The sequence below is a fragment of the Pteronotus mesoamericanus genome, unplaced genomic scaffold (assembly GCF_021234165.1).
Source record: "Pteronotus mesoamericanus isolate MK-2021 breed Mesoamerican mustached bat unplaced genomic scaffold, CSHL_Meso_final contig_90, whole genome shotgun sequence".
Lineage (NCBI taxonomy): Eukaryota > Metazoa > Chordata > Mammalia > Chiroptera > Mormoopidae > Pteronotus > Pteronotus mesoamericanus.
Window position 1 is genome coordinate 10,181,764 of NW_026555277.1, and position 10,968 is coordinate 10,192,731.

Consider the following 10,968-nt stretch of genomic DNA (forward strand, 5'->3'; position numbering starts at 1 on the left):
AAATGTGGGCAGCTCCTGCTCTACTCTCTCCCTCATTCTCTCCCTCAGCACTCATCTGGATTTTCTCCAGAGTCTACAGATCTTTCTTTCACAAGGTAGTCATGTGTCTGGGACCCTGGGACTTCGGCATGGGTTGTGACACACATGATCACACCATCTTACAAGTCCGTCAGATCAGAACTATGTTGCTCTCAGCCAAAGGCCACCCCATCATGTGTGCATACACAGTCTGAGCAAGAGACACTCATGTGTATTTGCCTTCCTTCCAGCCCTAACCCAAGAAACAGAAGGTCTGTATATTTGTGGCTCCATGAGTCCCCTGCTGCACCCACAATAATGGCTTATGTCTTTAAATAGTTTAACCCAAAAAATCAGGTAATGGATGTGCATGTGAGTAGCAGGGGCTTCCAGGTTTGACTTTGCACTTTCTCTCTCTCTCTCTCTGTCTCTGTCTCCCTCTCTCTTTCTGGAAGAAAAACCAGAAATCCAGAAGCCTGGTCTTCTTACCGACGAGCCCCCATATCCATCAGAGTCAGGACTGACGGGCTGAGGCTCTTTGTCTGGTTGCTGAGAACTTCAGAGAACAGATGACGTCAGGGGGGCCCAGCTAGGTCTATGAATTCTGAGTACAGTGTGTGTATCTCAAATAATGTGGAAGAAACCACTGGAAGCAGAACCAAATAGCATTGATCCAAGCAGACTGATCAGCTATCAAAAGGACAGAAAGATTGACTTGACTCAACCTCTGTGCAACCTCAAGTTCCTCACTGGCAGGTTTGTGGAATTTTCCCTATGGCTCTTATTTAACAATAATTATAGATCAATTCTCAGTCAGTTTAAGGGATTAGGTTACTGCTCTTCAATAACTGTGTGCTTTTGAGAGTCTCTTCTTCACTAGGTGTTTCCTGTCCATAAAACTCAGGGGTCTAATCAATCTGCATGTGTCTAATCTATATGTGCTGATCAGTCCATTTGTGCTGATCAAACCATGCAAATGAATGAGTGGCAGCAATCTTTCTTATTTTGATAATATGAAGTGACAGGTGACTAAGAGAAGGGGGCTCTAGAAACAGATGTAAAGTGGGAAACAACTCCCAGAGGGAAAGACGAGAAAGAAGAGGAGGCAGGGGCAGAAGGCAGACTTCAAAAGACTGAGCTCTGGAGTCTGAAGGAGGCCGTCTGTTTCCAACAAGGCCAGGCCAGGCCGGAATTCTGTGGTTTCACTTATACGGCTACCAAGGTCCTCTGCTTTCCATCATTTACAAAGTCAGTTTGTGCAGCTATGGGGCGGGCGGGGGGACGGGGGGGCGGGGGGACGGGGGGGGGCGGGCAGAATGCATGCATGTGTGTGTGTGTGCGTGTGTGCTTGCGTGTGTGTGTTTTCAGTTGGCTGACTTGAGGCCACTGACTTTTTTTCTCTTTAAAAGGTGTTTCTTTATCACAAACAAAATAAAGAAAATCTTATGTATCACAAACATATTCTATATACAATAGGTGCCTGCAAGCCCAACGCAGTGCCTCCCCTGCTGGACAATGTATTTGAGCAATAATTTCTGCACCAAGCGGCAGTGGACACCAAGGCCACTGCCCTGCCCAGAGGTCGAGCCTCTTGACTGCCCTACTTTGACATGTGGAGTGGCCTGGGCCTCACTTGGCATCCAAACCCCAGTGCCTACTCACTTAAACCTTCAACAACTCCCTTTGTCGACACACACTAGTAGAAGCAGACACACACACACACACACAGAGGCTCTGCATATGCATGTTGAATGAAGGCAGTTACAGATTTAAGAAATTGTTCATCTATTCAATTATTGAGTACCGATAATGTGCAAGGAAGTGTTTTAAAATTAGGCCAATTGCACAAATTCACCAGCTAGAGCAGAGGAAACTTGACTCAGGGCTGTTTAGCAATTTAATCAAAGAGCTAAACTATTTTTAACATAGCCCTGAATAATGTTTGTGCTTTTTTTCCCCCTACACTTGGACAGTCTGGCACATGGGCCTTGGCATAAAAACGTTCTTGAGATCCAAGCTGGGGTGAGGCATGAGGTTGAAAGACCTTCAAGCACTTCCAGTCCTTTCCACACTCCTGGAAGGTTTTTAGAAGAAAAAGAAACATCCTTTGGTGTTGATAAGCACTCTCTGTACTTGTATTTGTCTCTTTAGGCGTGGTTGGCCAGAGAGGCTGCTAAAAATATAATGAAAGAAGTGAGGGAGGAGGTAAGGAGGAGAGAGAGGATGAAAAAACTAACTGTGTTCATTTCGGACTGCCTCCCACTGCAAATTCACCACAACGTTCAAGCATATCACCATCGGCCCCCCTTCTCAGCCATTTTTTGACACTTGACTTGTGTATATTATTTTTTAAGTAAAAGAGAAAAGTGCTCTCATCCCTATTCTTTCTATGGGGCTCGAGAATCTCTGAGACTGAGAACCACTCTGTAGCTTTAAGTGGGTCTATGTTCTCAGTCGGCTGCCTCCCAGGGGTGAGTTCAGAGCTGGAAGACAGGCCCATTCTGTGGGTCATAGAACCCACCAGACCCCAGAGGTACCAGGAATCAGTTTAAGAGGCTCCCAAAGGGCCAGGCAGCTGGAAAGACCCAAGTATTCTGTTTCTCAGCTCCCAAGAGCCAGTCATCCACATTGTTGTTGGAATTTGTCCAAAAGGAAAAGAGGAGAGAGAAGCAGGTAGCCTGGTGGTTAGCCCTCCGGGTTCCTTGGAGCTGCTTTAGCTCTTCCTTGTCAGCCAAACCCAGAGGTTACTGGAGCAGGCCGGGCCTGCTCCAGCTAAGAGAGCTGAGTCATCCACAGGACAAGAGAGCAGTGGCTATAAATTATCTTGTGTTTAAGGATGGCTTTCTAAAACCTTGGCTTTGGGCTCGGAGTCTTTATTTATATCTCTTGCAGGAATATTTTTCAAACTCATGACAGTGCACTTTGTATCGCTTTGAGGACACTCCAAGCACCTGGTCTCCTCTATAATGAGCCTTGCAGGTGACAGGCCCCCAGTGGCCTTGGGCCCGATTCCGGGTGGGCTCACACCCACATGTACATTCATCCCCCCACTACCAGGCTGGGCCCCCACCTCAGGCATGAAATTGTGTCCACCTTGGCTAGCCCAGCAATGCAGGATACATTCAGAGACATAGGAACCCTCACACACACACAAACACACACACTCCAAATGCAAACTACTATGAACCCAGGAGCTGTCTGCACATTGCTGAGACAGCCTCCATTCAGGGGGAAATGTGCAACACAAAGAAGGACTCTCCAGGCTGCAGGGGCCTCCAGGGGTCAGAAGCCTTCCTCTCTGGCTCAGGAGCATTTGACAAGTGACTGATAAATTTTTATTTCCTTCCGTGATTTGGTTTTGCATTGTTGATGTGGCTTAAGTGGTGCATAGAGAGCTTCCATAGCTGAATCCTCACAGGTCAGAGTGAAGGAGCCACTTAGACGGCCTTTCCTCTTTTGATCATCTGGGAGGGAGTTGAGAGAAAGAGGGGAAGGTTGTCTCTCCTGCTAATAAAATCTTGACTCCTTTATCTCCCTGTAGCCCCTGCTTAGATGTTCTCTGTATCTCCTACCTGCCTAGTCTTTTCTTTTTCTTTCCTGCTTTATAATTAGATAATTCTGTGTAGTTTGGTAAATTACTGGTTGTTATTTATTTATTTCCTTTAGCTTATTTAGCATTATTTGTTCTTTCCAAAGTCTTTTCAAGATAAAGAAAACCTCATTCTTCCCATTGTCCTGAGGAAAAGAGAAGATAAAACTCAGAGGGCTGCGATGGATCCTAGTCCAACCCTGTCCCTTGACCCTGATCCTTCTGGGACAGTGAATCCAGGACATGTTTTGGTCCCTCTGTTCATCCGGCCCAATATCTGTCCTCTGAGCCCTGGGCCCCCGCATCAGCACAGAACCAACCCCTACAACCTGCCACCTTTCTGGGAAGTGGAACTCCCCAAGGCTTTGAGGCTAAGTCTTAGAGGGTGGTCCTCACCTGTCAGTAGACAAGATGGCTAGGGCCCTACATGATATAGCAGTGACTCTACTGTTGACAGAATCACAATACCAGAAATTTTCAATCAAGTCCTACCTTAGGTAATATAGTAGTTCCCCAATTCCTCCCTCTTCCCACCACATTTCCCCACTCCTCTTAAGCACCTGCTGTTTACACCCCTTTCATACTTTCTTTCCACTGCCATATATAGCTCTCTCGTAAGTTTGAATACAAACAAGGGATCCCTTCCTCATCCCAGGGCGTAAAACTATCCTTCTCCCACTACGTAAACATCACTGGAATTTCCACTTCTGGTCAATTTTTCCAAATAAATTTTGTTGTTGTTGTTGTTGCTGCTGTTGTTTTTCTCTAAACTTCACAGAGCACTAGTTCTTGCCCCATTTATTAATTAGTCCCAGAAGGAAGAGGTTACAGCCACTGCTCTGATGGGCACTGTAACAATGAAAAGGGAGCTTCTCACCTTAGGTTTTTGTGTCTACAAGAGTACTTACTGGTTGGTGTCTCTTCAGCAAACATTCTCATCCTCTTCCCTCTGGTGACTGGCCCTAAAGCCCTGCTTAGAGAGGTGGGCACATGGCCAAAGGCCAACGAAGTCTGATGGTCCGTGTACAGACAACAATGGCTCATAACCCAAGTAGGGAAATTCAAATTCCTTCCAGGGGAATGAGCTAAGGATATTGGGAGGGTGTGGAGGAAGGCACCTACTTTCTGCAGAGGTTGCTAAGAAGGGACTGCCAGTTGCCATGTCCCTACTGGGATACGGAAGTCTCTGGGAAGTGGTTGAAATGAACTAACAGTCAGAGAGAAGCTCAGAAGAGCAGACATGGGCAAACAGCGATGAGAAGGGATCCTGAATCCTGCAGCTCTTCCTTTATGTCTGAGGTACCTCAGTGTCCTGCCCAGGTGTGGAATAAATGGCTCATTTGTCTATGCTAATGAGAGGTACATTCCTGCTCCTTGCAACCAAAGATTTCAGATTACTTATGTCATGAAGAAAAAGATCTGACACACTGTATGAATGGAGGTTGCTTGGGCTACTGGGGCCCCATCTCTCACACCCACTCTCAGCCACATCTTCCAGACTGGAAATACGCTGAACAGGAGCCCCACCAAATACTCCATCCCAGTCTATTATCAGTACCCAACAAAAGCACGAGGCCCCTGGGAACTTCACAGACAGAGAAGAGGCAGAGAAAAAACAAACCAGGATCGGAGGGCACTGCACCTTTCTTTGTAGGAGTAGCCCTGGCCAAGGAGAGATTTCACCAGAGGAAGACTCACCCGAGGCTCAAGTTTTATTCCTTTGGGGTTTTCTTCCCCCTCAAGGGGCGTTTCCCAAGCATGTGCTAAAACAGAAAGTTGCTTATTTGTTTTTAATGATCATACTGGTAAAGCATGCCAGCAAATTCTACTAAGGCAATAGAGGTCTGCTCAAATAATGTGGTCATTTCCGAAGACTCCTTAGATACAACAATAGTTGCAATTGCTACTACTTCTGTCACCCCCACTCCTAGTAAACTCGCCTACTCCACCCCCAGCACTGGGCCCTTATGTCAAATCTTCGTGCCAATAAATGGGATAGTCTGCATGACCCCTTGACAAACTATGAGAAATGAATTTATGTGTTTTTAATTGAAAATGGAATGAAAGCAATTTTTGCTTATCTTTTTCCCTGCTGACATCCAATGATCCATACCCTTTAGAAATCACTGTGGGAGAAAGATAAAGAAATAAGGAAGGAACCCAAGAAGAGAAGATAGGAGAGAAATGCCATGATTTGACAAAAAACATGAGTCAAGGAACCCCTTTTTTCTAAGCAATGGAAGGGCAGGCTAGAGCTTTTCTTGCCTCCAGGTACAGGGGGCAGAGATGATAACCCACCCAGTCACTGACAGAATCCCTACAAATGGACCAGGTAGTAGCTGGTGGGCCCAGGGCCAGATTTTGGCAAGAGGAACAGAATAGAAAAGGAAGAAAAACAGGTGCATGTTCCTGCTTCTGTTGAAATACTGTTTGTCCTGCAAGTCTCTCTTCTCTGTGGTGTTATCTGCAGGCATCTTCCCACCCACTCACCCACCTCTGTCAGAATTCATTTCTCCTACTCTATCCTGCCTAGCAGTTTGTGATGAAAACAGTAATAGAGGACCATCAGCTTTATGTGTATAATAAGAGCATGTGTGTCTAGCGCAGAGGGCAAAAATGCAATTCCCATCAAGAGGGTCCTTCCCCTACCCCTTCCATCCAGGCTGGCCTTGTAACTCACTTTGGCCAGGAGAAGGTAGCCAAAAGAGACTTCACGTGTGTTTCAAGCCTGGGCCTCAAGAAGCTTTATGTGCTGCTTACTTTCTCGGAAGGCTGCCCCTGCACATGAATTAGCTCAGGTTAGCCTGGAAAAGGATGAGAGAACATGTGGGCAAAGTCTCCAGTTGTCCAGGCCATCACTGGCGAGCCCACAAACACATGAGCAAGCCCAGTGGAGATCCACAGGGCACAGTTGGATAGAGCAGAACTGCCCAGCTCTTCTGCAGACTTGGAAGCAGCAATAAAGGAACAGTGTCATAAATCACTAACTTTGGGGGTAGTTTATCAGGCAGCAAAAGCTAACTGATACACAGGATGTCCCTCCCTAGAGGGCTGTTAATCTTAGATCTCTCTCTATCATTCCTCCACTTGCATATTCCTGGGACACTCCAGATTCTCAGCAAATCTTGCAGGATGAGGCAGCATGGAATGGAACAAAATGGAACTAAAAGGTTGGTAAAGGGCGGAGCAGTTGCGAAGCACCCCAGGCATGCACTAATGTGACTACCTGGCTCCTCTCCACCTCCCCAAGGCCTGTGCTTGGGAAAAAGGTTACCTGATCACCACCACCTTTGTCTATCAATTCACTTGGGGCTGGATTAATCCCTACTCAGTTTCCCCCCCATCTCCCCCCACCCTTGTCCCCAGTCTGACTGCCCAGATGATGTAAGCCGTAACCAATCTTGCAGTCGGAGCAGTCATTCGGCTGGCTCACTTCCGTATCCATTAAGGGAAGACAGACACTTTAGAAAGAATTGGAAAATATTACCAGCCACCCTCTCCACTCGACTGCCCCCTCCCTTACCCCAGTCTTCACTTCCCAGCCATATACACCCTACCCTCAAGAGACCAGAGCTGGGAAGTACTGAAGCCAAAGAAAGAAGAAACTGGAACTGTAGCCCTGTGGGCCTCATGGGCTGAGCCACGAGACTGCTTTGGGCATGAGAACTAGTTCTGGAAGAGACAAACGAGGCATCTGGAGAACCTTGTCAGCCATGTCCAGCTCCACTCTGGCACCCTCCGCTCGGGGTGCTTTGTTGTTTGCTGCCAATAAAGTGGGCATGAGGGGTCAGAGTGCTTGCATCCATGTTGGGGAGAGGACCACAGAAAGGGTCCCCATCACTTAACTGAATTGCCAGACTCACTTCCAGGGACACAATGCGGACTCGAGTTAAATGACTCAAACAAATTTGGGCAGACAGAACCTGGTTTGTTTGCTGAGGTCAGGGCTCCTGAGAACCTTTCAAGGCCTATACTGTTTTCCTGCTGTCTAATATGGGTGTGGAGAATTCTTCCATTAAAGAGTCAGCTGCTCCTGCCTTGGAACCTTCTGCTCTTTGAAAGTGCCCAAGAAAACACACAGTAGCTCCCCAAATCAGCCCCTTGAAAGCTGCGAGGCCTTGGTCAAGCCTTTTTACCTTTCTTGGCCTCAGTTTTCTCTTCTGAAAAGTACAGACAGGAATGCATTTCTACCTCACAGAGTTGTTGAGTAGAAAAAAACTGAGATAAAGTCAATAAAAGCTCATCGCACAACAGCTTATGAAAAATAAGTGCTGGATGGGGAGTCTGGACTTTCTGCTCAGTTTTCCTGTAAACCTAACACTGCCCTTTAAAAAATTAAGTTTATTAATCTTTTTAAAATGTGTTGGACAAATGTGTGTTGGATGGCTGAGAGATGGTTGGAACCTGTTTATTCAATATTTACAATACTAGGAAGGAAGAAGAACATCGACAGCAGCATTTCCTACCAAGTCTGTAAAAAAAGGTGAGTTCTTGATCCATCAGAGTTAGAGCAGGCATTTACTCTAGAAATGGTCTTTGGCGGTCTCAGACTGGAGATGAGTGTTGAACAGAGAGTGAGAGGTAGCACTTCCAAAGGAAAATGGCACACATTGATCCACGTGTGTTAAGGTCCAGTTTAGGCCCCAGCTCCAAGGAAGGGAAGACAGGGAAGTGGTGATTTTTATTCTGCCTCCCTGTCATACCACCTCCCTAGTTCTACAAAATATACTTCCTTCTTTTGGAGGTGTCTTTCTCCCACCCATGCCAGTTATATTTTATGAGAGGCTATTAATTATGAGAATTGGCCTCCCTTATTACGGGTTGGGCACACTAATGCTTCCCCAAGACTTGGTCTTGCAGGGGGAGGCAGTTCCTCCTTTGGGTAATGATGGCAGGTGTGAAACTTGGGGGTTTCTGGTACCCTCAAAAAGAGAACCTGTCTGAGTGAACGAAATTGGCACATGGGAAGAAACGAAGATGAGGATCAATGAGTCCCGTCCCCCTTTCTTTTCCCTGTTCCCAGGTGTCCCTGAGACCAGCTGCACTCTGCTCTCCCTTGCTTTGGTTACAGGAACCACCAAATCCCCTTCTAGCTGAGATTGCTTGTTTACTACAGCCCTGTTCCCCTGTTCAAAAACAGTATAACTCCCTCGGTTAGAAGACATCATAAACAAAGCAAATGGAAAGTCATGCAAGATAGCACCACGCTGAGTAGTTTGGAATTAACTCTTTTGTGCACCTACTTCTTTCTTTCTTTAACAAGCACTTTCCCCCCACTAGCCACTGAAAATGTAAATGTAAGTAAACCATTCACAGGCAAAGCTCACAATTGAGTGATGAGGAAGCCATAATATAACTTGCCAGGTATATAATTTATACCTGGTAGAAGTAAATAGCACTCAGAACCAGGGAAGTATAGAGGAGGAAGGTTAATACATTCTAAATATCGAGAGTCTGGGAAGGTATCATGGACGCAGAGTTATTGTGGGAGAGCTTTGAAGGATTTTGTGAGAGTAGATATTGGGAGTTTACAAGAAGGATGTAGGTGGGATAAAAGAGACAGAAATCCCAGGAGACCTCAGGGGTGGCCCTAAGGACCAAGAGCCAAACTAGAAATGAACTTTGTGGAGCTTGGAAGAACGAGGTCATTCAAGGCCCTAGGCAACACAGAGAAACAGATGTCTTACTGTCCCGTTCACCCCAACCTCAGCATCTACCTTCCCACGATCTGCCATTAGGCAGACCTAGCTCCTCCCTGCCTGGCTCCTACTCTCCTGCTGCCAACCACCTGGACCCTCAACATCATGCCCCTCTTCTGCTAGATTCCACTTTCTCATAACTTCAGCTCACATTGGACCCATTAGGACTCCTCCTGCCATGAATTGCATTCTCTGTGCTTCAGAGTCTGATGGGGAAAAACAGAGAGTGCTAATACGGAGCTGGCTAAAATCCCATACCAGAGATTTGCAAACTACGGCCAGCCCATGGTCACATCTGACCCACCACCTGTTTTTACAAGTGAAGTTTTATTGGAGCACGGCCATGATCATTCATTTACATATTACCTATGGTTATTTCTTCACAGTGACAGCAGAGTCCAATAGATGCAGCCGAGACCTCGTAGCTCCCAACCCTATATACTATTTACTGTCTAGCTCTTTCCAGAAAAAAGTTTGCCAACCTCTGCCTTATACTATATTGCTTCCTCTGAAGTTTAGTTCCAGACTTCCCAACACCACATTTTACAGTATGTTTAAACAATTTAATACCTTAAAAAAAAATATGCCTTTGGGAAATATGGAACGCTCCTGGGCCTTTGTCAGATAAGACTAGGTAGACAATGCAGTCTCTAAACTCGCCCAAGTCATAGGGATATTTATATACAGAACTAAAAAAAATCAAGAAAAATAAATCTTCCTTTGGCATCTTTTTTTCTATTAGAATAATTTAAGAAAATTCTTTAGGACTCTCACTTTTTATAAAGCAGGCAGGCTTGTCATAGATCCTTTTTCAGGACCTTGAAAGATTATGGTGTCACCTGCCAGCCCCCTGAGTGCTGAGAGGATTCTGTCCCAGCCCATTCCAGAGTAATGATGCTGATCCTGTTTCTAAAGATCTCCCCTAAAGAGCATTCCGCAGCCTTCCCTCTCTGGCCCCGTTCCGGTGTTTAAACCCATCCTCCCCCTCGCCCACCCCCACCCTCTTCCTGAGCACCTGTTGCTACAACAAAGAGAAGCTCAGGGTGGAAGTTTCTGGGCTTGTCCAGTTGATAAACTGAGGCCATTCAAAAGAGATAATGCCATTTGTTGGTTGAGCTCTTTTCAATCATCAGGGAAAGCTCTGCGTGGGGAGAGGATTCAGAGAGCGACATGGATATAAAAAGGTGATTATATCTAAATGGGAGACCTGTCACCAGGCAAAGCACTGCACCAGCTGACGTGAGGCTGCTTCCATGGCTAAAGTGCAGCAGGAAGGATGGGATTTGTGTGGCTCTGCGCTCAGAGATCTGCAGCTCCACTAAAGGACCGGCCTTCCTCCTCAGTCCCTCAGATCTGGAGGGAGAAGCTGCAAGCACCCCTGGCACAAGAGCTCTCCTGGGGGACTTTGTCAATCCTGCCCAAGCCATGAGGAATTCAGGCTGACGGTCAGAGACCCTTAGATATCAAGTCTGTATGAACATCTCTGGGACCCGAAGATCTGAGATGGGAACACAGCTCATTTGAAGGCTTCCAAACTGGAGCTTAGCTCAGAGTTTTTATGTGCTTTGTTTTGTTTTTCTAGTGCAAGAGCCAGCAAACTCTTCACGTAAAGGATCAGATGGTAAATATTTTGGACTTTGTGGGCAATGCAGTCTCTGTCGC

At 46.4% G+C, this 10,968-nt stretch overlaps 1 long non-coding RNA gene across 1 annotated transcript; it reads left to right on the forward strand.

Moving 5' to 3' along the window:
• The first annotated feature begins 209 nt into the window (after window positions 1–209).
• On the forward strand, window positions 210–4,169 carry LOC129080649 (uncharacterized). The gene is made up of 3 exons (XR_008530191.1): window positions 210–290; window positions 474–774; window positions 3,715–4,169. It is a non-coding gene; the product is annotated as an uncharacterized LOC129080649 (long non-coding RNA).
• Window positions 4,170–10,968: the final 6,799 nt, after the last annotated feature.